General features: G+C 46.5%; 1 protein-coding gene and 1 pseudogene across 6 annotated transcripts in view; both read right to left on the bottom strand.

The window, feature by feature from the left end:
• OGDHL (oxoglutarate dehydrogenase like) overlaps nt 1–27,404 on the bottom strand; it is a 327,706-nt gene that overhangs the window by 66,960 nt on the left and 233,342 nt on the right. The window lies entirely within an intron of this gene.
• Nucleotides 12,254–12,417, bottom strand: LOC115096291 (annotated as a pseudogene).

The raw sequence follows: 27,404 nt of genomic DNA, 5'->3' as shown, positions 1-27,404 counted from the left end.
ATGCTATTTTTCGGCATGGAATCCTTTTGAAAATGTACTCAGCACTTTGAAGTGAATGTTCAAAAGCATATACACAATTAAAATGCCATTTTACATGCACATCTAGAGCTTTGAAAATTACCTCGGGGGTTACACAGGTAAAAGTACATGTGGAAGCAATTTTACACTTTTACACATACTTGAAATAGATGTTTCTGGGGGGGACAGAGTTAGGGCGGGGAACCTCAGTATGCGCTTTGTAAAAGTGAAAGCATGTTTGTAAGTGTACGCATGAACATTTACTCCTGCTCTCATGCAGGCATAAATGTACATGAGTATGCCACGCAACCTAATTTTCAAAATTATGGCTAAAGTGCTTCAGACCTAAGTGCTATGTTATAATACTCGGCTCTTTCCCTTTGAAAATTGCCTAGGGAAAAAAAAATACCTGCAGAGATTAACACCCACTTTTTCTGCAGATAGTTATTCCCTGAAAAACAACGTCCACAGTTCTGAAAAGACAAAACTATGCCCATTGTTGCCTGCAGTGGCCTAACCCTGGGCCCTGCAACACTTCCACAAAAATGCAGGTAAAAGTGCCTGTGGTGTAGGTCAGCAGTGCATACTGTTACCTGCCTACAGGCTGTGCAGTTTTCAGAAGGCTTTTGAAAAATGTCCTCCCTATGAACAACTTTTATGTGTTCATAGGGTGATAGAAACCTCAAGATGAGCTATTCTACCATTACAGATTTGCAAACGCGACTTCCACACTATCGTTTTACCAAACTCCCACAAAACAATCAGGTACTTTACCTGTTTTTCACTGTCATGACTGAAGACATTTCAGTTAACAGAAATAGTTATGAGTACAAAGCCAATCACTGAGTCACCAGACCCTGATGATTGAGATGCATTCTAACAAAACTTTTCACCAAAGGGATGGCTGCTCATAGAAGTCTAAGTAAACAAAAAAGTCAAGCTTGGTTCAATGGTTCAAGGGCAATGCTGCCATGTAAGAAATCCAAGTTTGGTTTCCAAGCCCGGTTGCTGCTCCTTAGGCTTAGCTGGAGCTGGGGATGCTGCGGAGGCAGCTCTCACCATCCTACAAGGAAGAGACACTGTCATTGCACACAGGTGATACCTACTGACCAGATTCAGGATGCACGCTGTGATTCTGGGGGGTAGTCACATTCGCTGGCCCCTGAATCAAGGATTTCCATTGCAATGACAGAGCTAGATGGAGGCAGTTAAATAACGGGGTTAAACAAAAAAAAATACACAAGTAGCTGCAAAGCAAGGCTCATAGCACTGTAGTCCTGGGAGGGATGAGTTCCTCCTTTCCAACCTACACCTTGCACTCAATACTTCAAAAACTGAAATCCTAATTATTACTAATCAACCCAGCTTATCCATTCACCAACTGCAACAGAACACTTCACAAAATCTCACACCTCCGTCCACTGTCAGAGATCTAGGAGTTCTCTTAGATACACAACTTAGCTTCAAATCCCACATCAAATCACTCCTAAAAGGGGGCTTCTATAAACTCCAAACCCTCAAAAAACTTAAGCCTCTCCTCCACGCACATGACTTCCGTACCGTTATGCAAACCACTATACTATCAAAACTTGACTATTGCAACTCACTGCTAATAGGCCTTCCAGCTTCCACAATCAAACCCCTCCAAATCTTACAAAATGCCATGGCTCGCATCCTTACAAACTCAAGAAAGACTGATCATATTACTCCCATATTACAAAACCTCCACTGGCTACCAATCACCTATCGCTCTCAATACAAAATACTCACTATCATACATAACACGCTATATAAAAATAACTCCCCCTGGATCGAAGATATGCCACACTTCCACCAGGCCAACCGTCCTACCAGAAACTCCCTTGCGGGCACCCTCCACACCCCTTCACTCAAAATTGCTCACCTCACAAACACCAGAGCGAGAGCCTTCTCCATCGCCGGCCCCACCCTTTGGAACTCCCTCCCCACCGAGCTCCGACTAGAACCTTCACTTAATCAATTCAAAAAAGGAATCAAGACCTGGTTATTTAAACAGGCCTATCCCAACGCCTCTCAACCCTAGCATTTGACTTCTCCTCAACACTCATTATTTCCCTCTCCCTAGTACAGTGTCCCCCCGCCCCCCTACACACCCTCCCTCCCTCACCACCCCATCCATATTATGGCTTCCTGATATTCAGTCACCACCTCTCCTTCCCATCGCCACCCCCTGCCCCCTTGTACAGTTCCTACCCCACCCCGCCTCCCCTATGCGCTTCATCCCCCACCCCCGCGCTACCCCCCACTTTGTCGTCTCTTGTATATAATTAATTTATGTCCAACCTGGTTAACCACATGTAATCTCATTTAATAACTGTGGCGCCCGTTGGCTCTACAGTAAAGTTGTCACCTTTTAACTTCCTATCCTTCCTCCATCTATCATTGTAATTTCCTTTCTCAGTTATCTGTAAACCGACATGATGTTTTTTTTTTACGAATGCCGGTATATAAAAGTTATAAATAAATAAAATAAATAAATAAATGAGATGAAAGCCCAAAGGAACGGGAGGAAACTGACAAGCCTCAAGGAAATAAAACAAGAGGTGAGAGTTGGAATCCACTTGTCCAGTACAAAAGATTCAACTGAAACTAGTTAGTTCCCAGAAATCTCAGCAGACAAACAAGACAGAAACTACGTGGAAATGGCATTCCTCTCTGGCCTTTAAGAGTAGTTTCTGCAAAGTCTGGACCACACTGCCTGAGAAACACAAGGAAGCTTCCACTGCAGACTCTCAAGACTGCAACTTTCCTATGTCGCTATGATAAGAATGAGTAAACAAAAAAAAAAAGGAGGGGAACTGCAAAACCAAATTAAGCTGAGAGCCCAAGTTTACACAATAATTATCTGTGCTTTATTTAAGATGTTCTGGTGTACCAACAGCCCACTCAGTTTTTCTGTTGCATCCTAAAGATCTTTGAAAAAATTCTCTTTTCCTTCCGGTTGCTCCACGTCCTGCTGGAGAACGAACGATTAACACCTGTCATTGCTTGTGCTGAGATCAGCCAACCAGTCTGTCAACCTTCCCTAACCCCAGTGCACGCTGTTATCGTCCCAGCTTCAATCTCTTTCTGTCTCCTGCAGATAAACTTTGGCACTATCCGACTCTCTTCTGTGCAGAGTCAAGGTCAAGATCCTTCCTACCTGTGACACTCTTCACAGAACCATTCCAGTTAACACATCTGTAACAATCTTTCACTGTCACTTCCCAAAGGTATGCAAAAAAAATGTGATTTCCCAAGATGGTTTTTAATCCCAGCCTAATTTGAAATAAAGCATTTCTGCTGATTGGGAGACATGGTTGAGCAAATATGCAATATGGCTAATGTGTTGAGGGTTCATTTGCACATATGTTTGCTTTTTATTAGGAGAGGGGAAAGAATGGCAGATATTAATTTACTAGAATGACAACTAATTTCCAAATTACAGACACACTTAGCATTGATAACTAGCAGGAGAAGGCACTGTAGACAGATGTTCCTAATGTGCTGTAAGCCAGTGACTTCACATTGTCTATCCATTATGTCAAGAGTTAATTACTGTAAACTCATCAAAAACACTTTATCAAATGTTTAAACCTATAGGATTGTCTTCTGACAGTCTACAGTAAACAAAGGTGTCTTTCTAAATGTTTGTGCAGTGTATGGAATTATATAAACTTTAAAACATCCCTTTCCCCACAGTGTCAAAAAAAAATGTAAAGCAGAACCCCATGGAGTATCCACAAAGGAAACTTTAATGAAAAAATGTTTCTTAAATTATTTTGAAATCCTGCGTTGCATTTTGTTCATAAAAGATCTAAGAGATACAGTGACTATGGCCAGCAATAAAAAAAGGAGCACTGAAATAGCACATCATTGTGCAAGGGAAAGAATGAAGAGAGCACTATGCTTCACTAAAGAAGTAGGAGAAAAAGAATAGAAGGAATGGCATCAGGAAATACGAATACAGACCACAGGAGGAGAAAAAGCAAAATTACCAGAAAGAGAGAAATAAAAGGAGGCAAGAGCAATTAGATAGGCAAAGGCTCAGAGGAGCATACTGCCCAATCAGTAATGGCAAGAGATAAAACTTTAGCTATGTAAATGAAAAGAGTAAGATTAAAAGAGGGATAGTAAGAATTTAATATTTCTATTCCATCTTTTTCAGCTGATCAGTTGCTTCAAGGTAGACTGCAGAATGCTGGATTAGATCAAAAGTTGGGGAAGAGAGCTGATCACAGCCTCTTGATTCAGCACCTGTTGCGCCAGAGGTGGACCCTTGGGCCGAAGTGAGGTTGACGCTACCCATAGGAGGGATCCCACAGGTCCTCACCATCAGCAGGCAGAGAGGGCTGACAGACGGAGGCTGGCTGGCACTTCACCAATACCAGCCCTCATTCCCCACGGGTTGAGCCTTTGGGTGCCGGGGCCAGCTGGACTTAGGTGGCCTCAGTCAGTGGTCATCGATGGGTGGATCGAGGTCAGTCCAGAGGCAGCAACTGGTGTAGGTATCAGTCTGTACTGGATGAAGCAGAGTCCCGGAGACCCGGGCGCCAATAGGAACACAGTCTGACAGAGGGCGCCCGAGCAAGAGCAGGCCAAAGCCTGAATGAACCACGTCCAGGACAAAGGCTAAAGAGGCGTCTTTAAGCAAGCTGGGTTCTGGGCTGGAGGCAGTCTGGAAGCAGTAGCAAGCAAGGCTGAGGTCTAGACAAGGAGAAAGTCAAAGGATGGTCATACGAAGCAGAGGTCCAGAACTGGAGAGAAGCAACGGCGTGGTCAGGCAATGCAGAGGTCCGGGGCTGGAGAGAAGCAACGGAGTAGTCAGGCAATGCAGAGGTCTGGGGCTGGAGAGAGGTAATGCAGAGGTTCGGGGCTGGAGAGAGGCAAAGGAGTAGTCAGGCAATGCAGGGTCAAACCAGGTTAGCAATCCAAAGGAGAGATGAAGGAACAGGAACACCAGAACAAGGAAACAGGAATGAAGGCAATCAGGATCTGGAACCAGGAACAGAAGAAGCAATGAGTACTCAACTAGCAAGGGGACCTGTTGCAAAGGCAATTTGAGAGAACGGAGCCCAGCCTTATATACCGGAGCTTAGCAGACATCATCATCTGGGGCCGCCGCCAGGTTCCCACCGCGGGCCCTATTAAAGGATCAGCTGTGCACGCGCACGCCTAAGGAGGGGCGCGGCGTTGGTCGGGGCAGCATCTATCCACGGGCCACGCAGAGAGGCCAGACGCGGAGCATCAGGAACTGTAGCAGAGCCGGAGGCCCCAGGGGCAGCCCGAGGATGGAGCCGGCGGCCCACAGCCGCCAGAGATGAGGGACTAGGTGCTGGATCACTTTAAAGAGGTGAGGGGGCCAAGCCGTGTGTCTGCCGCGGCTGGCACGCGTAACAGTACCCCCCTCTATGCCCCCCTTGGAGGTATGGATTTACCTGGATGGGCGCAATGAAACTGGAGGAGGAGTCTCTTATCCAGGATATTACAGGCTGGCTCCCACGAATTTTCTTCAGGGCCATAACCCTCCTAGGAAAGGAGGAATTCCTACCGGCGGCCCCTACAGCGGACATTAAGGACTCCATTAAGGCCCTAGTAAGTGGTGTCGGTCTCCACAACCAGCAGAGGAGGTACAGGAGCCTTTTGTGAAGGCCAGGATAGGATCACTGGTTTTAGGAGTGATACATGAAACGTATTGTGGATTCCCAGTGTAGGCGGCAGCCGGAGTTGGTAGGTTACCGGTCCGATACAACAAATGATTGGAAAAGGTCCAATATACCTTGGTGCAAACATCTGAGAGGGTATCTTGAGTCGAATATAACGGGTGCTTAACCAGACTTTCTGCCCAGGAAGGAACTCAGGAGCTGAGTGTCGATGGCTGTCAGCAGATCTCTTGGCCCGGGAAGCGGCCTGGCGTAAGCAAAGATTCGTCTGGTTCAAAATGCCTTGAGGGCATCAGCAGTAGCTTGCACAGCAGGAGAAGGCACTGACAATGGTATGGGTAGTGGTGGTTGCGGTTGTTTCCCGTAAACGATGGAAAAGGGTGACGTATCTGTGGCAATGGCAATGTGGGAGTTGTGGGAGAAATCTGCCCAAGGAAGAAGCTCCGACCAATTATCCTGACGATTGTTTATATATGTGCGGAGGAAGGACTTCAAGGAGTGGTTTGTAAGCTTGGCTTGTCCATTGGCTTGAGGATGGTATGCTGTTGTTAAATTATGTTAATGCCAAACTTTTTACAAAGGACGCGCCAATATCTGGTGATGAATTTTGGGCCTCTGTCAGAAACAATGTCCTTGGATAAGCCGTGTACTCGGAAGATGATTTGAAAGAACAGGCATGCCAATTCGGGTGCAGGTGGTAGGCCCTGTAGTGGAACAAAATGGGCCATTTTGGAGAATCTGTCAATTGTAACCCATATGACCATGTGGCCTTTAGATAGTGATAAGTCCACGATGAAATCCATGGAAAGATATGTCCATGGTTCTTCGGGAGCTGGGAGTGGCTTGAGTAAACACCAAGGTTGCCTGACTGGGGGTTTCTGTTTAGCGCAGGTACTGCAGGAATCAACGTACACTTTAGCGTCAGAGACCATAGTGGGCCACTATAAGAATCGCTGAAGCAGCGCTAAGGTTCGCGCTCGCCCTGGGTGACCGGCAAACTTAGAGTCATGTGCCCACCGGAGGACTCTTTCATGGAGTCAACGGGGCACCGCCGTTTTCCCCGTAGGAACAGGATGAGTAGCCGAAAGACAAATGCAGGCTGGTCAATAATATGACCAGGTTTATCGGGTTTGTCTTCAGGTTCGAATGAACGAGACAGGGCATCTGCCCGGAGATTTTTCTCTGCCGGGTGGTAGCGAAGCTCAAAGTTAAATCTGGAAAAGAACAAAGCCCTTCGGGCTTCACGGGCATTGAGATATTGGGCTTGGCTCAAGTGTTCCAGGTTTTTATGATCTGTAAACACTGTAAATTTATGTTGGGTGCCTCTAGCCATGGGCACCATTCCTCCAAAGCCAGCTTGATGGCGAGTAACTTGCGGTCTCCAATGCTGTAATTTTGTTCTGCAGCCGAGAATTTGTGTGAATAGAAGGAACACGGGACCACGAATCCGGAAGCAGAGCATTAATTTAGGACCACCCCCGCTCCAATCGCAGAGGCATCTACCTCAACCTAGAAGGGGCGATTAGGGTCCGGATGATGGAGGCAGGATCCAGTTAAGAAAGCCTCCTTGAGGCAATGAAAGGCGGAAACAGCCTCTGGGGTCCAGTTTCAGGTGTCCTGACCCTTACTGGTCAGGGCTGTAAGAGGAGCCGCCAACGTAGAGTAGTGCAGTATGAATTGGCGGTAGTAATTCATGAATCCTAGAAAATATTGAAGTGCCTTCAGGCTACCGAGTTGTGGCCAGTCTTGGATTCCTTTTAGTTTCACGGGATCCATTGAGAATCCTTGTTGGGAGATTATGTACCCCAGAAAGGGCAAGCTGGATTTTTCAAATAGGCACTTGTCCAATTTCGCGAACAGATGGTTCTCCCGAAGACACTGAAGTTCAGTATGAACATCGGTATGTTGTGTGGCTAGGTCTTTGGAGAAGATAAGAATGTCATCCAGGTACGCCACAACTTTGATGTATAAGAGATCCCTTAAGATTTCATTAATCATTCACTGGAAAACTGCAGGTGCGTTACAAAGGCCGAAGGGCATTATTAAATATTCATAATGTCTATCTCTGGTGTTGAAAGCAGTTTTCCAGATGTCATCAGGACGGATATGCACCAAGTTATAGGCTCCGCGTAAGTCTAACTTGGTGAAGATAGAAGCTCCATGTAGCCGATCAAATGATTCTGACATCAATGGTAGAGGGTACTTGTCCTTAAGAGTGATCGCATTCATACCACGGTCTTAAAGATCCATCCTTTTTTGAGACGAAAAAGAACCCTGCGCCAGTGGAGAGGTAGAGGTGCAAGTGAACCCCTTCGCAAGATTCTCCCGGATGTACTCTGTCATGACCTTGATCTCGGGAAGCAACAGAGGATAAGTACACCCTCGTTGGGGGGGGGGGGGCGTGGTTCCAGGCAGAAGATCGATGAGACCATCAAATTTCTGAACAGGAGGTACGATGTCCGCCTTCTGATTTCAGAACACGTCTTCGAAATCTGCGTAGGGAGCAGGTATGCCTGATGTCGCCAGAGGAACCATTGGTGGGGGCGCCACTTTCTGAAGACAAGTCTGGAGACAGGCAGAGCCCCATTCTGTCAGCTGGAGAGATCCCCAATCAAATTGGGGGGAGTGACGTTGGAGCCAAGGTAATCCCAGAACTACTGGGTGGATGGACTTCTCTAGAACCAAAAGTTCAATTTCTTCGAAGTGGAGAGCGCCAGTAAGAAGTCGAACTGGCTCTGTAGTTAAGAAGACTCAACTGGGTAATGGTTCTCCATAGATTGAAGCAATGAACAAGGAAGTCTTGAGAGGATGGGTATTGATACCCAGGAGTTGGACCAAGTCTCTAAGGATAAAATTACCACCTGCTCCGGAATCCACCAAAGCAAGGACAGGAAACGATAGAGTGTCCCAGACTATAGTAACAGGCACGGAGAGCTGAGGGGTAGGGGACATTGCGCCCAAGTTCAGGACCCCAACTGAACTTAGGCTGGGAAGCTTCCCGGATGGACTGAATAAGTCTGTAGATGATGGCTGAGTGCTCCACAGTACATACCACAGGCCTGTTTGTCTCCGCCGGAGGCGCTCTTCCGGGGACAGGCGCCCATGACCGAACTGCATGGGCTCGTCAGTCTCAGCCACAGCAGAATTCCTACCAGTAGTAGGGTTGGTAACAGGTGGCGAGAGGGAACGGACCAGAGGGGGTTTCTTGGGAATCCGATTCTCCCGGTGACGCTCTTGGAGATGGTGGTCAATTCGGCCTTTTAGATCTATAAGATCCTCGAGAGAGGAAGGGAGTTCTTGTGCTGCCAACTCGTCCTTTAGTTGGGGGAGAGCCCGTCCAGGTAGATAGCTCACAGGCAGTCCTCCTGCCAAGCGAGTTCAGATGCTAAAGTCAGGAATTCAATGGTGTAGTCGAAGAGGCTTCTTTGGCCTTGTCACAGGTGTAGTAGACTAGTGCTTGCCACGGCATGCCGCCCAAGATCAAAGGTTCACCGGAACATGGTCATGTGCGCATCGACGTGCGCATGTTATAAAATCCGCTACCTGCGCAAACGTGCACACCCATTTGAAGTATTAGCATAGTTGCTGGATGTGGCAGAGCTACATAAAGGAGGCTCTTACTATTTTAGAAATGTGGGCTTCCATATAGAAGTTAGGATCAAGTTGGAACCTAGGCTTCGTGCAGAGTCTTTGAGCTGGACAGGAGTGCCTGATAGAGAGGGAATGGATTGTAGGGGGTGATCTTGATGGCTTAATCAGAGGAGTTCAGATTTAGAGGGGTTAAGTTTGTGTTTATGGTTGTTGAGCCATTGGGCTGCTGCTGTCAGACAGCTGTTGACGTTGGCAATGAAGAGGGTTGATCAGATCTGAGTTTAATGCAAAGTTGGATATCATCAGCAAATAGGTGACATTCAGTGTTGAAGGATAGAATCAGATCACAGATAGGACAGATTTGATGCTGAAGAGAATCGGCAAAAGAAGAGAGCCCTGAGGTAATCCACAAATGAGGTTTTTAGGAATGGACAGTTTGGTGGCCCACATGACAGATTGAGTTCTGTTGCACAGAAAAGATTAGTACCACCTGAGGGCAGCACCTTCAATACTGATATTCTCTAGGTACTGTTACGCGCGCCGGCCGTAGCAGACCCGCGGCTCGGCCCCCTCACCTCTTTCAAAGTGATCCAGCACCTGGTCCCTCGTCTCTGGTGGCTGTGGGCTGTCGGCTCCATCCTTGGGCCACCCTTGGGTCTCCGGCTCTGCTACAGTTCCTGATGCTCCGCATCGGGCCTCTCCACGTGGCCCGTGGAGAGACGCCATCCTGACCAACGCCGTGCCCCTCCCTAGGCGCGCGCACAGCTGATAGGCCTGCAGCGGGAACCTGGCGGCTTCCCCGGATGATGACGTCGGCTAAGCTTCGGTATATAAGGCCGGGCTCCACTCTCTCAAATTGCCATTGCAACAGGTCCCCTCGATAATCGAGTACTCGTTGCTTCTTCTGTTCCTGGTTCCTGATTCTGATTGTCTTCATTCCTGTTTCCTTGTTCTGCTGTTCCTGTTCCTTCATCTCTCCTTCGAATTGCTAACCAGGTTTGACCCTGCTTTGCCTGACAACGCCGTTGCTTCTCTCCAGCCCTGGACTTCTGCTTCGTCTGACCATCCTTTGACTCTCTCCTCGCCTAGACCTCAGCCTTGCTTGCCACTGCTTCCAGACTGCTGCCAGCCCAGAATCCAGCTTGCTTAAAGACGCCTCTTCAGCCTTTGTCCTGGACGTGGTTCATGTTGATGGTGATGTTATGAATGCACATGAATTGGATTTACGTGAGGGAACGTTAAACCAGAACTAATGACCTACACTATCCGCACAGCTCTTGTCATCTGCCTTCTCAGCCAGGGAGATGAGCATATCTACCTGAACAGACGTGTGGACCGATTTGTCTGGATTTTCTCTATAGAACTGTTCACTAGACATGATAACAAACACATACACAGCCTTATAGGTTTCAGCTTCCTCTCTATTCCAACTTCAACATTATTATTAAATAATGGCAGCTTCCCCCCCCCCCCCTCCCAACACACACATTTTCTTATTACTTCCCTTGTGAATTGTTTTGCCCAAATTCTCTCCACAGACCTGTTCATTATGGATGGCCCTACCAGGAATAAAAACACCAAATGACATAACCCTGAGATTCACCGGATTTTACAAGCCCCTCCACCAACAGTCAAGAGAAGAAACACATACACATACACCCTTTCCTTTCTGTTACAATCTCAGCCTAACCTTTATTATTCAGAAATGGCAGCCCCTCCCCCACCAACGCCCCACTTGCTTCATTTTATTTATTTGATTTGATTTATATTCCTCCTTTCAGCCACTACAAAGCGGATTCATTCAGGTACTGCAGACAATTATTGCCTCCCTTCTGCATGGCATTTTCACCAGAAGAGATCCCTCCTCTTTGCTAAGAGCGCTGCAAGCCTCCTCTGGGGCTGAATGGCACTCCTAACTAGCAGCTTTCTAACTCAATGAGTCATGACAATTGCTCCCTCTCTCAGCGAAAGCTCTGCTTGCTGATTCTGCAAGCACTTTCAGTCCTAATCATCCATAGTCACAAGAGACAGAGCATCATGCCCAAGAAAACAGTGCTAATCACTTAGCCAAACCCCAAAATACAAAAAAATATAAAGCAGTTTCTCTCTCGGAAAGTCAAAAGCACCCGGTTATTGGGGAAATTTTCAGTTTGCCAATGGGTACTTTACATCCGTAGGCCTGCAAGCTCATTTTCAAAGAGAAATTCCCCAAGAAGTTTCCCTTTAAGCATTTTTTGCTCAGCGGGGACAGTGGATACATAAGTAGCTAGAGAGTTTGCAGGTGCAAACTCACAGCTGGGAAGTACGCACAGGGAGTTAAAAAATACACTTCCTGTGCATACTCTGCAAGGGACAGACCAGGCACCGCTCCTTTTCCCCACAGAGCAATGCTTGCACATTGTGTACAATGGGCCAGATATTCAAACCTACGCACGGCTGTAGATTTGTGCGCGCAACCCGGCACGCACAAATCTATGCCCGATTTTATAACATGCGCGCGCAGCCACGCGAATGTTATAAAATCCAGGGTCGGGGCGCGCAAGGGGGTGCACACTTGTGCACCTTGCGCGTGCCGAGCCCTAGGGGAGCCCCGATGGCTTTCCCCGTTCCCTGCGCTCCCCCCCACCTTCCCCTCCCTTCCCCTATCTAACCCGCCCCCCCACCTAAATCCCCCCTACCTTTGTTTTCGATTTTACGCCTGCCTCTGGCATTGCCACTGTGCCGGAGGCTTCAGTCCCACCCCCGGATCGGCACCACGCCCACGACCCTGCCCCCTCCCCACCCCTTTTTCAAAGCCCCAGGACATATGCGCGTCCCGGGGCTTGCGCACGCCGACGAGCCTATGTAAAATAGGCTCGGGGCGTGCAGGGGCAGGTTTTCGAAGTTACGCGCATAGCCCTTTGAAAATCTACCCCAATGCATATATGTTACCCCACAGTGGAGCTGGGGGAGCAATTTTCAGAAGAGGTATTTCTGGGGGGAGCAATTTTCAGAAGGTGTGTCTCCAGAGGAAAACACCTGTTTATCTGCAGAAAAAAACTTTTGAAAATGTTCTCCTTCCTGTCCATTTCTATGCCAGCATGTAATGGTACTACACTTGATCTTAGCCAAAAGGCAGAGAGGCAATGCCCCTTGCCTCTAAATATCTCCAGCATAGCGCCCTGCACCATGCGGCATCCAAACATCCTGACTAGAACTTCCCGCAATCCTGGGCCCTTTATATAAGTACTGCAGCCGGGACTTCCTGCGAGGCACCAGCTGATGGCATCATATCCTGACTCTGAACAACAGGTCCTCCTGCACTAGTCATCAGTGCTTTGCTGCTACTGTTCCTGTCTTGCCATGTCCTTGCCTCGTCCAGCGTTGTCCTGCCATGCTCCTGCTGTGCCCAGCCTCGCCTCTCCGTCCAGCCTTGGTCCCCCCCTGTCCTGCTTTGCCTTGCCTTCCAGACAGCCGCTCCCTCAGACTGATCTTCTGTCGCTGACCCAGACTGACTTCTTCCTTGCTGTGCCACTTCTCTGCCTGTCCTGACTTCTGCCTGGACACAGATCCTGTTTGATCGCTGCCTGCCTCAACCTCTATCTGCACTCTGATCCTGCTAGTTCTCTAACAGCCCTGACCATTGCCCGAACTCTATACCTGTCTGTACCAGCCCTGTCTCTTGTTTAGTCTCTTGCCTTGAGGTGTATCAGTTGCTGCCTGCTAGGGCCTGGTCTGAGATCACACGCACTGGACTGCATCATCCTAGCAGCAACCCAAGGGCTCAACACCAAGGATCATCACAGCCCTTACACACAGAAGAAAAAAAAAAAAAAAAAAGAGGTAAAGGGATACACCTGAATAACCAATAGAAACTTCACGATTCCAAGTCTGCACATTATATTGCTCCACCCTCAACAAAGAATTCATGAGATTTTAAATTAATGACATTACTTCCAGACACAATCCAATTCATTATGTCAGAATCTCATCTTAAAGGAGCAATTATACCACAGGTGCTCTGCTAGGATCAACATTATAGGGATGCAGCTCTGTACAGCCAGCTGTCAACACTTCAACTCTGCATCTGCCAAGGAAGCCATCTGGGGTTTTATCATGCAGTGTTAGGGAGCCCATTCCTGCTTAATGATCTATAACTCACAGAAGCTGAAGGGAATTTCCACAATAAACTGGAATGGCTGTAATATTGCCACAGTCACAAATTTAATTCAAGTATGCAAGTCATAACTCCTTTACCCTTCAAAGTCACAGGACGGAACTCTAGAATTCTTATTAAAAAATAAAAGCAAAACTGTCCTTTTTTTTTTCAAGGGGCAATATTTTACAGTGGGTTAAGGTTTACAATAAAGAATCTACTTTGACAAGGTGGTGTTCTGCACAAAATGGTTAGAAAAATATTTTATTGCAAGCAGTCAAGAAGGCTGCTTGGGGATTTAGAGGAATTCCTTGAAGGCAGGCTGCTAAATTCATTTTGTGACATCTTTTGAACAGGATGACTTTAAATTGGAGAAATTACTTACCTGAAAATTTTGTTTTCCTTAGTGTATACAGATGCTCTCAGGACCAATGGGTATAGTGTACTCCTGATAGCAGTTGGAGACGGATCAGATTTCAATCTGACGTCAGCCCTAGTACATATACCCCTGCAGGAAGGGCAGCTCTTCAATATTCTCCTCGAAAAGCATTGTGGATATATGTATGCCTGAATAATTGGAATAACTTGATTAACTTTCAGACTTGGATAACTTGATTAACTTTATAACTTGGTTAACTTAATTAATTTGAACTGGTTGAATTGGCTATAGCTGGAGACTGCCAGTGCCCTCAACCGAGAAACGTCGACACCCGGTAGGCTGGGTGTCCTAGATGAATCATTCACTTACCATGAATCACTCGCTCCCGGGGATGTCCCCCGAGAATTCCATGAGTAACAGCAGCCATGGGTGGGATGCTGAGTCCATCTGTCTACACTAAGAAAAATGAAATTATCAGGTAAGTAATTTCTCCATTTCCTAGCATGTAGCAGATGGACTCAGGACCAATGGGATGTATAAAAGCTACTCCGGGTAGGAGGCTGCCCATGACCCACTTACTACTGCCCTTGCAAATGCTGTGTCCTCACGAGCCTGGACATCCAGGCAGTAAAACCTGGAGAAGGTGTGGATGGAGGACCATGTCGCCACCCTGCAGATCTCGGCGGGTGACAGCATCTTGGTTTCCGCCCAGGACACTGCCTGGGCTCTAGTAGAATGGGCCTTGACTTGTAAAGGCAGTGACTTGCCTGCTTCTACATAGGCCGCCTTGATGACTTCTTTGATCCAGCGGGCTATGGTTGCTCGCGAGGCCTCTTCCCCTTGCTTCTTCCCGCTGTGAAGGACAAATAGATGGTCCGTCTTTCGTATGGATTCCGACCTTTCCAGGTATCGGACTGGGAGCCTGTCGACGTTGAGATAGCGTAGACTTCGAGCCACTTCCGAATTCTTATGCTCATCTGGCGGTGGTAGTGAGATGGTTTGGTTGAGATGGAAGTGAGACACCACTTTGGGGAGGAACGACGGAACTGTGCGTAACTGGATGGTTCCCGGGGTGAGTCTGAGGAATGGCTCTCGGCAGGACAGTACTTGTAGCTCGGATATACAATGGGCCAAACAGACTTCCAGTAGGAAGGCTGTCTTCAGTGTTAATAGTCAGAGAGACAGGCCGTGGAGAGGTCTGAAGGAGGCTCCTGCGAGGAAATCTAGGACCAGGTTGAGATTCCAAAGAGGCACCGGCCACTTCAGGGGTGGTCGGATCTGCTTGACTCTTTTCAGAAAGCAGGAGACATCCGGGTGAGAGGCTCTGCTGCCGCTCTCGCTCTTGGTTCCGTAGCATGGCAATGCGGCCACCTGTACCTTGATGGAGTTGAGAGAAAATCCCTTCTGTAGGCCGTTCTGCAGAATTCCAAAATCGCAGGAATTTTGACTGAGCGTGGTATGATGTCGTGGTCCTCGCACGAGGCTTCGAATACTCTCCAAATCCTTATGTATGTTAGGGATGCGGAGAACTTGCGTGCTCGGAGTAGGGTGTCAATTACTGCCCCCGAGTATCCGCTCTTCCTTAGGCGAGTCCTCTCAATGGCTAAACCGTAAGAGGGAATCGAGCTGGATCCTCATGGAGGATCAGTCCCTGTTGGAGCAGGTCTCTGTTTGGAGGTAGCGGCAGGGGGCTCTCTGTCAGCAGTCTTTGCATGTCTGCGTACCACGGTCTTCTTGGCCAGTCCGGGGCCACTAGAAGTACTGGTCCCCTGTGGTGTTCTATCTTGTGGATGATTGCGCCCAATAGGGGCCACGGCGGGAAGGCGTATAACAGAGTCTCCTGTGGCCAGGTCTGTACCAAGGTATTGATTCCCTGGGACAGGGGTTCCCGCCTGTGGCTGAAGAAACTGGGTACTTGGGCATTGGACCGGTTTGCCAGGAGGTCCATGGTTGGTGTTCCCCAACAGTTTACTATCAATTGGAATGCTGCGATCGACAGCCTCCATTCTCCTGGATCTAGACTTTCTCTGCTGAGGTAGTCCGCAGCGACATTGTCTTTCCCGGCAATGTGGATGGCCGAGATCTCTTGAAGATTCACTTCCGCCCATCACATTAGGAGGTCTATTTCCAGAGACACCTGTTGGCTTCCGGTTCCTCCCTGACGGTTGATGTAGGCCACTGTTGTGGCGTTGTCCGACATTACTCTGACCGCTTTGTCTCAGAGTCTGTGAATGAACCTTAGCTGGCTAGTCTGACTGCCCGGGCTTCTAGGCGATTGATGATCCATCTCGACTCTTCTTCATTCCATTGCCCTTGGGCGGTTAGCTCCTGGCAGTGTGCTTCCCATCCTCGTAGGCTGGCATCCGTGGTGAGTAGGATCCAGGTTGGTGAGGATAGTCTCGTTCCCTGGCTCAGACGGGCTTCTTGTAGCCACCATCGAAGTTGGGGCCCGAACTCTGTCCGGGAACTGAAGCCGTACGGTGTAGTTCTGGGACAGTGGATTCCATTGTGATAGTAGTGAGCGTTGTAGGGGTCTCATGTGAGCTAGTGCCCATGGCACTACTTCCAGTGTGGATGCCATGAGACCGAGAACTTGTAGGTAATCCCATGCTGTGGGGAGAAGTTCGCTCAACAGGATTCGTAACTGGGTCATCACTTTTGATCTCCTTGTCTGTGTCTGGATGACCTTGTCTTGTTTGGTGTCGAACCGGACTCCCAAGTATTCTAGAGATTGGGAGGGCTGCAGGCAGTTCTTGCTTGTGTTGACCACCCACCCGAGGCTCTCCAGTAGAGTTTTGACTCTGTTGGTTGCCTGGTGGCTTTCCTCTGGGGATTTTGCTCTGATCAGCCAATCGTCTAGATAAGGGTGCACGCAGATTCCTTCCTTCCTCAGTGTTGCTGTCACCACCACTATGATCTTGGTGAACGTCTGGGGTGCAGTGGCTAACCCGAAAGGTAGTGCCCGGAACTGGTAGTGACAGTCCAGGATCAAGAAGCATAGAAAATGCTGATGCTCTTGATGGACCGGAATGTGTAGGTAGGCTTCCAACAGATCCAGGGATGTAAGGAACTCTCCCGGTTGTATTGCCCTTATTACCAAGCGTAGGGTTTCCATGCGGAAGCGAGGAATCTTCAGGTGATGGTTGACCGCCTTGAAGTCCAGGATGGGTCTGAACGTTCCTTCTTTCTTGGGATGATAAAATAGATGGAATAATGTCCAGTATTTATTTGTTGTGGAGGCACCGGTGTTATAGCCTCTAAGGCTAGCAATCTGGTCAGTGTAGCTTCCATTGCCATCCTCTTGGAAGGGTCGTGGCAGGGAGATTCCACAAACTTTCCGGAGGGAGGTGGTGGAAATCCAGGTAATATCCCTCTCGAATTATGGATAGGACCCACTTGTCCAAAGTTATCTCAACCCATCTTTGGTAGAATAGGGCAAGTCTGCCCCCTATGGCTTCTTCCTTTGGATGGATCGGCTGATTTTCATTGCGAGGTGCGGCTGGGGCCAGAGTCTGAGCTGGCTCCTCTTTTATTGTGCTTGTTCCGAAAGGACTGGCTCCGGCCTGCGGGGCGGGCCGCTTGATATGCGCTTCTATATGGGTTGAAGCACTGTGATCCTCGGCCCCTGGAGATTCAGGGGAAAGACCACTGGTTTCTCTTATTCCTGTTCTCCGGTAGCCGCGGCAGTGGGGACTCGCCCCATTTGTTGGCTAGTTTCTCTAGTTCACTTCTGAACAGGAGTGTTCCCTTGAAACGCATCCTTGTGAGTCTCGTTTTGGAGGATGCGTCGGCCAACCAGTTTCAGAGCCAGATTTGTCTTCTGGCTGCCACGGCGGATGACACTCCTCTAGCTGCTGTGCGTACCAGATCAGAAGCGGCATCCGCGAGAAATGATACAGCTGGTTCCAGGGCCTCCCCCAGACTGTTGTTCCTGGTCTGTGCTAAGCAGGCGCGTGTCACCACGGCACAGCAGGCCACAATCTGTAAATACATAGCGGAGACGTCAAAGGACTGTTTGAGGATAGATTCCAGACGTCTGTCTTGAGCATCCTTGAGTGCTGCTCCTCCCTCCACCGGGATAGTAGTGGGCTTCGAGACCACGCAGACCATGGCATCCACTTTTGGACATGCCAGGAGATCTTTGGCAGCTGGGTCCAAAGGGTACGTGGCTGCCAAAGCCTGGCCCCCTTTGAATGTAATTTCTGGGGCATCCCATTCCAGGTCAATTAGTTGCTGGATGGCTTGTAATAGTGGGAAATGGCGGAAGGTCTGACGGAGTCCCTCTAATAGTGGGTTCGTCTTAGGTTCTCCTGAGGCACTTGTGCCCGGGATAGCAAGCTCTTTTAAGCTGTCTGTAACCAGTCTGGAAGCTCGTCCTTGGTGAAGAAGCATTTCATAGTTCGGTGGGGCTCTGTCCCTGGAGGAAGTTCTCCTTCTTCCAAGGGTTCTGAATCCTCATCTGAGTTGTCCGTGTCCCCGAAGGTAGGGCTTCTGGGTGGTGGGATCACTTCCCTGGGCATAGAGGGTCCCGGCATGTTGAGGTTCTCTGGTGGGGCCTGTGGCCGAATTATAGGAGGCCCCGGTTGCATGTGGACGAAGGTATGCAGACATTTGAAGAATTCCACCCAGGAAATAGATGCTGGGTATAGACTAAGGGGCGCCATGTCCCTGGGGAGCCCCATTTGAGGGGGGGTCCTGCTGTGCAATGCTAGGTCCGGCGTACAGCTTGAGAGGCTGGAGCCCGGTACCGGCTGGGGAGGGCCATGAGTCAGATCCCTTAGGGCCTCTTTGCACTGTATACACAGGGCCGTGGCCTCCTCATGCTGTGCAGCTCTAATGTGGTATGCTGAGCAAAGGCCCTGAGTTTTGAGTTTATTTTCCGGTGGTGCCATGGCTTGTGGACGTAAAATACAGTTGTGCGCTCCGGTGTGCGTCGAAGTTGTGCGCGTAGGTTTGGTGTGCGTTCAGGGAGATGTGCGCGCTGTTGTGCGCACATGTCGAAGTTATGCGCCCGGCACAGTAAGTGCGTGGCTATGCCCACCGCTTGTGTGCCCGGTACTTGGGCGCGCGACGTTGTGCACACAAGGTATTTGTGCACACGGCTCGCCTCTGTGCACATGGATCGAAACGGCGAACAGGGTGGTGAACAAAGCAAAATGCTGACGGTGACCACGCGGACAAAATGGTGACCACCTCGGAGGGTCTCCATGTGGGAGGACCCTTGGATCTGACCAGGGTCTAGCCTTGCTAGGGCAGATCAACCCGGTGGCACTGGTCCTGGCTGGTGACCTCTGCGGCTCCTCAAGCTTCGGAGACTGGAGACTTTTAAATAGATTTCTACCTTACCTTGTCTCGGCGCTTCCTGGTCTCTGGCTGCAGGGGGAAGAGGGAAAATACCTTCACCACCGCGCTCGAGGTTGCACCCGCTGCCTCTCAGCCTCACCCGTTGTCGGGAGATAGGTCCTCGCCGAGGGTCGGCCGCCGGACCGAGGCTTATCTCCGAGGGATCGTGGAAATCACCTCAGGAAATCTCAACTGGGGGAGGACCCAATGGGTGTCACCGCAGGAGAGCGGGGCTCGTCTGTAGAGGTAAGATTTCTTCTTATTTTGGTTTTCTTTGGTTTTCTTTGTTAAAATTACTCTAACATTAGAATACCTCACTAACATCAACTCTTGCCAAACTTATTACTTTAAAGACCTTTTTTTAGGAAAACAGCCAAATATATTTCCTGCTTTTTCTGTTTTAATGTAAACTGGTATGATTTGCATTTGATGTAAGAATGTCGGTATATAAAAGTTAAAAATAAAATAAAATAAATAAATTAGCCCCGTGGTTTATTAATAATCTTCAAAAAAAGAAATGTGAACTGACAAGGCTAGAGAGGAAGTGACATTGATATCTATTTAGAAACATTTATATACCGGTAATTGTGGGGACATCATACCGGTTCACATAATAACTGGAAGCTTGGAAAGGTACATTTCAACAGGGAGAGTATATCCAACTTAAACTCATATTTAACACCAAATTGCTATTAATACAGCAAAAAAAAACCAAACCCTTTATATATTCCAAATTTGCCACTGTATTTAATAACCCTAAATAATTATATTTCTCCATTAAAAAGATTATCAACCCCAGTTCAAGTCTCTCCATTCTGCCGCCCACACTCCCTCGGTAAACATTGCTGAGACATTTGCATTATATTTTAATGACAAGACTGCAACTGTGAAAAACATCTTTTTGAATATGGTCAATGATAATATTGACGATTTAGTCTCCGATGACCCAACTTTGGAACACTTGAAACCTGTTTCAGAATTAGACACCATTCATATTATCAATAGCATGAACTCTTCCTCTAACCCTCTTAACCCTTGCCCTACAGCACTCTTGAAAACACTTAGGACCGAAAGAGCTGTATTCATTTCCAATTTCATTAACTCTTCCCTAAAATACAGCTCTCTTCCTGACTCCTTGAAATGGGCATCTGTCTGCCCTATAATTTAAAAAGCCTCTGCCAACCCATCTCTTCTCTACCACGCTGTGCGAGCGTGCATAGAGTCCCTAACTGCTATGGAGACGGAAAATACTGAAGAGCTACACTTCCTGCAGGGGTAAATGTACTAGGGCTGACGTCAGATTGAAATCTGATCTGTCTCCAACTGCTATCAGTACACTTTACCATTGGTCCTGAGTCCATCTGCTACACGCTAGGAAAATAGTATTTAGCAAGTTGAATTTTGATCAACAACTTAAATTTCTTAATCACTCTTCCCAGATATCCCAATAAGTGATATCCTACATTTAACATGGCTACAAACTAATCTGTAACAATAAAAATAACCTAAGCACCAAGACACAATAAAGCTGTTATTCAAAAAAAGCTGAGCCGCTAAATTTAGTCCCTAAGTTAGGTCCCTGACCCCTAGATTCATCAAATTGTGATAATAATGCATGCGATAAGAAAAAGGGGAATGTTTAGGGTAATTTTAGAATTACCGCATGGTATGGTAACTAGGTATTATCACATGGTGCAGTAAAATAGGGTCATCTAATAGCTCGAGGTGAGGTGTTGGTGGTGGTGTAGGATTTAGGGGCCAGTTTATCATGCAGAATGAGACATACCAACAGCACAGTACACCTCAGTGAAGACTTGACTTCATTTGGAGTGAGGAAGTCTCACAAAGATGAAATTTCTACTATGTTCTCTCACCCTAGCTTGATGGACTCTATAACAGGGTACCATCAAGCTAGGTCAAGATAACATAGTACAAAATTTCATTTTCCTCACCTTACCAACACCTCACCTTGAGCTATTAGATGACCCTCCTGTAGGCATTTAAATAGTTGCACAATGTGATAGCCTCCCCAAAGGCTCTCTCTCTCTATCTGTACTCCCCTCCCCTTTCCCACTCCCTTCCTATCTCTCCCTCTACTCCTCTCCCTCCCCTCTCCCTTCCTATCTCTCCCTCTACTCCTCTCCTACTCCCTTCCCCCGTCTCCCACGCCCAGAAATGGCTAAAATGCAATTCTAAAAATTTATTGTGAATTGCATTATGGACATTTCTGTCATATCGCACAGCTTAACGCCAGGAAAAAAGGTATAGTTATTTCCGGCATTAAAACTGTGCAATAACATGCATTATGCTATTGTACGGTGTGATATTGCCCCTCATTTTCATAATTTCCACCCAAACTCTTCCCTAATCCCACCCCCTCCTGAAATTTGCATTTGCACCGTGCGATACCATTGTTATCGCATGCGTTATCACGTGTGTTAACGCCATAATGCATTTTGATGAATGACCTATGAGTTTGTTGCCTAATTGCAGCTGAACTTATGAGCCTTCATTTTCAGCTGAAACTTTAATAAATTTAGGACGCTAAAACTTAGGTTCCCAAATTTAGGCCCACTACTCATTTACTTAGTTTAAGTCCCCAAGTTAGGTGCCTAATGCTGAAAATTAGTGCTAAGTTCCTAACTTTGTTTTCCAGCCCTAATTCTGCTCCTGTAGCCACTCACTTTTTAGGATCCTAAATTTAGAAACTCAGCCCTAGTAAATTTTCAAAAAGGCCAATTTAGGAGCCTAACTCCAAAAGTCTGGAGCCTATACCATTTGAAAATTGGCACTAATATGGTAAATCAGAATTTTTTCAAATTGTTCTGGTAATTCTCCAAGGTTAAGCAAGATAATGCAGCCACACACCTGGCTGATGTCATCTAATGCCACTGATATGAACAATATTCCTGAAAAGTTATAGAAAAGCCTAGAAGATTTTCAAGATATGCTCAGGGTTTCACACTTAGTCGCACCTGCACCAGATACCCCTTAGTCCTTTTTAGCATTTCCAGAACTGTATTTCTTTTTCACTGTTGGTGGCTCACAGCCTGAGATTAAGTTTCTTACTCCCCTCTCTAGTGGCCTTAGTCAGCACCTCTTTATCGTCAGAATTTTGGGGGTTTCTCTCTATGTCCAAGAAGAAAGTCAGTGTTTTCAAGAGTTGCCTATGCTATGATGTCGATATGTCCATTATGAATCATCGTGACTATTGTATACACTGTTTTGCCTTACAGCATGATGTCCCTGGTTGTGGCATCTGCTCAAGCATGTCTTTTAGGGACATCAAGCTCAAAAGATTGAATTTGGAAGATATTGAAGTCCAATGAACACACATTGGTATCAAAAGCTTAGATATCAAAGGATCCAGGAACTACATTGAACACGTGGCTCTTCTACACTGAGGAGACACTCGTCTTCCTCAAAATCAGGATCCAGGAAGACACCCAGAAGCACAGAACATTCCCTCTCAATTTACTAGAAGGGCTCCTCAGGGTCAGATTTGGACAACATGTCTTCATTGTCATCCTCTGTTTTGCTGAGCTTATGTTTATTGCTACTTAGGATGCCACTACTTAACAGTGAGCGCTTGATACACAGGTGAAATTTCTATGGATGCAAGGTTCAAAAGCAACCATCTTCACACAGTCTGTGACTGATTCCCTGGCTCTTCCTCCCACAAACTCTTCCTTATTTCTGCATGCATCCTTCTGACTTTGCATGAGATATGGATCTCACCAATATAGAATATTCAAGACATATGACAAAGCAAAACTGCTGCTGCAAAGAAGGGGGTGGGGAAATATATACAGGCACTAAAATAAAATGTTGATTTCACCAAATTAAAAAAAAAGGCTCAGCATATCAGAAATTGGAGCAACCATACTACTTTACAAAAGTAGGAATATCAGTTGAAGGAAAAATCAGCCTTTTAAAACAGAAAACAATCAGTTGATATTCAAAGGCTTAGTCCAGATAAACCCTAGGGAAATAAATGTATGCCATGTCTTTCAATAACATTGGAGGTCCAAAGTCTGGGCATACTCCTAGATACCAAACTAAACATGGAAACTCATGTCACTACAGTTTCATGGAACAACTTCTATCATCTCCATAAAAAAAGCAGATAAAACCATACATTGAGAGAGACAACCTGGCCATTCTGATATACATTCATCCTATCCTGGCTGGACTACTGCAACATACCATACATAAGACTCACACAAAAACTCATAAAACATCTCCATTTATTTGTTACGGTCGTGGAACCTTGGGCCGGTTGGGACAGTGGATGATATGCTATGGAAGACCATAGCAAGCGTCCCAGCCGGGAGGCGGCACAGAAGAGACTCAGAAGAGACTTCACCACTGGAAGTCCGAGGTCCTCCCAGGAGGAGTCCGTAGGGACCTGGACCTCTTGGACTTAGGTGGGACCCTATGCAACCAAGGATCCAGGTAGCAGCCAGAGAGATGGATGAGGGCTGGGCCCAGGTAGCTGAAGAGTCTTCACCCTCGGAAGCCCATGGCTTCCCCGGGAGGAGCCTGTGAGAGCCCGAGCCGCTGGGACTTAGGAGAATCCTCTGGGCCAGCAAGTACCGGATACCTGAGGTGAAGACGAAGCCGAAGTCAGAGTCCAGGAACCAAGCCGGGTCAGAAGTCAATACCAAAGCAGGAACAGAAGCTGAAGACGAAGTCGTGGAACAGAGCCGGGTCGGAAGCCAGAAGTCGGACGTCAATACCAAAACCAAGGGGCGAAGGCTGAAGACAAGTCGGAAGACGAAGCCAGGTCAAGCCAGAAGACAGTAGAGACGATCCCAGATCCAAGGCTGCAACCAGAGACTCTGAACACAGAGGGAACCTCGTTGCAAGGCAAAGACTGATCAAGCTGCAGGGTTTAAATACCCTGCAGCGTGTGACGTCACTCGGAGGCCCTCCTATGATTTTCCCACGCTGGCCCCTTTATGGGTCGAGCGCGTGCCTAGGGGGCAGAGCCCAGTGCGTCGGGTCGGCAGCGTCTCCCTGCTCGAGGAAGAGCCGCGGCAGGCAAGGGATTAGGCCTACGCAGCCGAGGAGCACTCAGTACGGGCCAGGCCGGCCCCGAGATAGGAGGAGGGACCGGGGCACGGCCCGGTCCCTCCTCCTATCTCCTAGGCTCAATTCATATCTTTTTAAATCTAGACAAGGCCAAAGGGGAGGTGGTTTGGCTGTTTTCTTTAAAACACACTTGAAGTTCTCTGAGTTGAATATTACAATACCTCCTCCATATGAGCTGCTCCAACTTAAATCACAGTACATTAATATTTGTTTAACCTATTGTCCTCCCAGACTTTTATCCCATAACTCCTCCCCTCTTTCACTTCTTTTATCCCATAACTCCTCCCCTCTTTCACTTCTTAATTTGGATCTTGATCCTGCTAATACTATAATTCTAGGTGACTTCAATCTTCACTCTGATGCTCCATCACTATTTCATTCAGCTCAGATTTTGACACTCTCTCTTCTTGTGGATGGCAGCAGAAACGTCATTGCCTTTATTTGGTTTTTATCAATTATTCTGGTTTCTCATTGGGTGATGCGGGTATCTCTTCTACTGAAATTCCACTGAGTAACCACTTCCTTGTCTCCTTCTCACTCACTTCTTCTTACAAAAAACATATGCCCACTAGTGATTCTTCAAGTAACATGAAGCATGGTCATATAGATCCTCAATTAGCATCCAAATTAATACCCTTACTAGAAAATAAAACTTGTGATTGCCCTGAGGAATTTTTGAACATTAGAATACCTCACTAACATCAACTCTTGCCAAACTTATTACTTTAAAGACCTTTTTTTAGGAAAACAGCCAAATATATTTCCTGCTTTTTCTGTTTTAATGTAAACCGGTATGATTTGCATTTGATGTAAGAATGTCGGTATATAAAAGTTAAAAATAAAATAAATAAATTAGCCCCGTGGTTTATTAATAATCTTCAAAAAAAGAAATGTGAACTGACAAGGCTAGAGAGGAAGTGGCATTGGTATCCAACTTAAACTCATATTTAACACCAAATTGCTATTAATACAGGAAAAAAAAACCCCTTTATATATTCCAAATTTGCCACTGTATTTAATAACCCTAAAGAATTATATTTCTCCATTAAAAAGATTATCAACCCCAGTTCAAGTCTCTCCATTCTGCCGCCCACACTCCCTCGATAAACATTGCTGAGACATTTGCATTATATTTTAATGACAAGACTGCAACTGTGAAAAACATCTTTTTGAATATGGTCAATGATAATATTGACGATTTAGTCTCCGATGACCCAACTTTGGAACACTTTAAACCTGTTTCAGAATTAGACACCATTCATATTATCAATAGCATGAAATCTTCCTCTAACCCTCTTAACCCTTGCCCTACAGCACTCTTGAAAACACTTAGGACTGAAAGAGCTGTATTCATTTCCAATTTCATTAACTCTTCCCTAAAATACAGCTCTCTTCCTGACTCCTTGAAATGGGCATCTGTCTGCCCTATAATTTAAAAAGCCTCTGCCAACCCATCTCTTCTCTACCATTCATGGCAAAGATTCTAGAAACAGCCGTTCTCCACCAGCTTAGTGACTTTCTCAACTCAAATAACATACTTGACCAATATCAATTTGGTTTTAGAATGCACCATAGCACTAAATTACTTTTACTCTCGAGCTCTGACATGGTGAGGCAGGGCTGTGATCGGGGTACAGCTTTTCTCCTATGACTTCATGATAATTCTTCTGCATTTGACACAGTTGATCACCAAATTCTTCTTTCTAGACTATGTTCTTTTGGATTATTGGGTTCTGTTCTGTCTTGGTTCATCTCGTATTTCTCTAACAGAGCTCAACAAATACATATTGATTGCCCCACCTCCTCCTGGATTTCCCTTGATTCCAGAGTACCCCAGAGCTCTGCACTCTCAGCAGCCTTGTTCAACATCTACCTAATACCTTTATGCCACATTCTAGCCAATCTTGGGGTCCATTATAAACTCTAAGCTTATATTCAATTATTTTTTCCCCTCAAAGAATTATGGGCTCTAACTGAATCATCCCTTCAGGGACCTCGGAGTCTGGCTAGACAACCATCTAAACCTCAAAAAGTTTATAAACACTACCACAAAGGACTGCTTTTACAAACTGCAAGTCCTCAGAAAACTAAAACCCCTCCTTTACTTCACCGACTTCCGGCTAGTACTCCAATCCATCATACTATCTAAGCTCGATTATTGCAACTCCCTTCTTCTCGGTCTCCCCACTAATACCATCAAACCCTTACAGATGGTACAGAATGCCGCCGCTAGAATCCTCACAAACTCTAACAAAAGAGATCATATCACTCCAATCCTTCGTAACTTACACTGGCTTCCTATTAAACACAGGATCCTCTATAAAGTACTCACAATCATTCACAAAGCGACACACAAACTTGCTCCTATCATGTTAAGCACTCAACTTCAACCTCATACATCTTCCAGACCAATTAGAAGCGCATACAAAGGCACACTGCATGCCCCACAGGTAAAATCATCATTGAGTAAACGAGCACTATCTTCAGCAGGCCCACACCAATGGAACGCTCTCCCCCCAGATCTAAGACTAGAACCAAGTCATCAAGAGTTCAAAAAAAGGCTAAAAACCTGGCTTTTCTGCCAAGCCTTCCCAGAGTCTTAATGCTGCCTAGACGCGATGATAAACCCAAATTATGGGATACCTCACTGAGTTTTACTATTATGATTATTTTAACTGTACAATGATTTTGAGTTCAAACGTTTCTCGTATTTATACTGTATTTATACTGTATCTACACTATATTATAATATTACTATGTTAAATTGGCATTCTGTTCTATTGTTCCATGTAAAGCCCCTTCCTCTATTTTGGGCATTTCATTGTTTTATGTAAACCGGAGTGATTTGTATTTCTTACAAGAACATCGGTATATATAAAAATTAAAAATAAATAAATAAATAAATAAATTCTTTTCTATCTCACAACTATTCAGAAATGGCTTAATTGAAACAAATCAGCTCTTAACATCTCAAAAACTGAAATTATCTTATGTTTTCCAATCCCAAATACCCCAACAGACTTTCATTTTGATAATCAGACCATTTCTTTTTCACAAAATGTCTGATCTTGGAGTCATTACTGACCCCACTCTTTCTATGTATGACCATTAGACATGTGCATTCGTTTGTAACGAAACTGCCTAATTCGTTGTGGTTCGGGGT

This window comes from Rhinatrema bivittatum, chromosome 7, assembly GCF_901001135.1.
Source record: "Rhinatrema bivittatum chromosome 7, aRhiBiv1.1, whole genome shotgun sequence".
Lineage (NCBI taxonomy): Eukaryota > Metazoa > Chordata > Amphibia > Gymnophiona > Rhinatrematidae > Rhinatrema > Rhinatrema bivittatum.
Note: the sequence above shows the minus strand (reverse complement) of the source record. Positions and strands in the feature narration are given on the sequence as shown.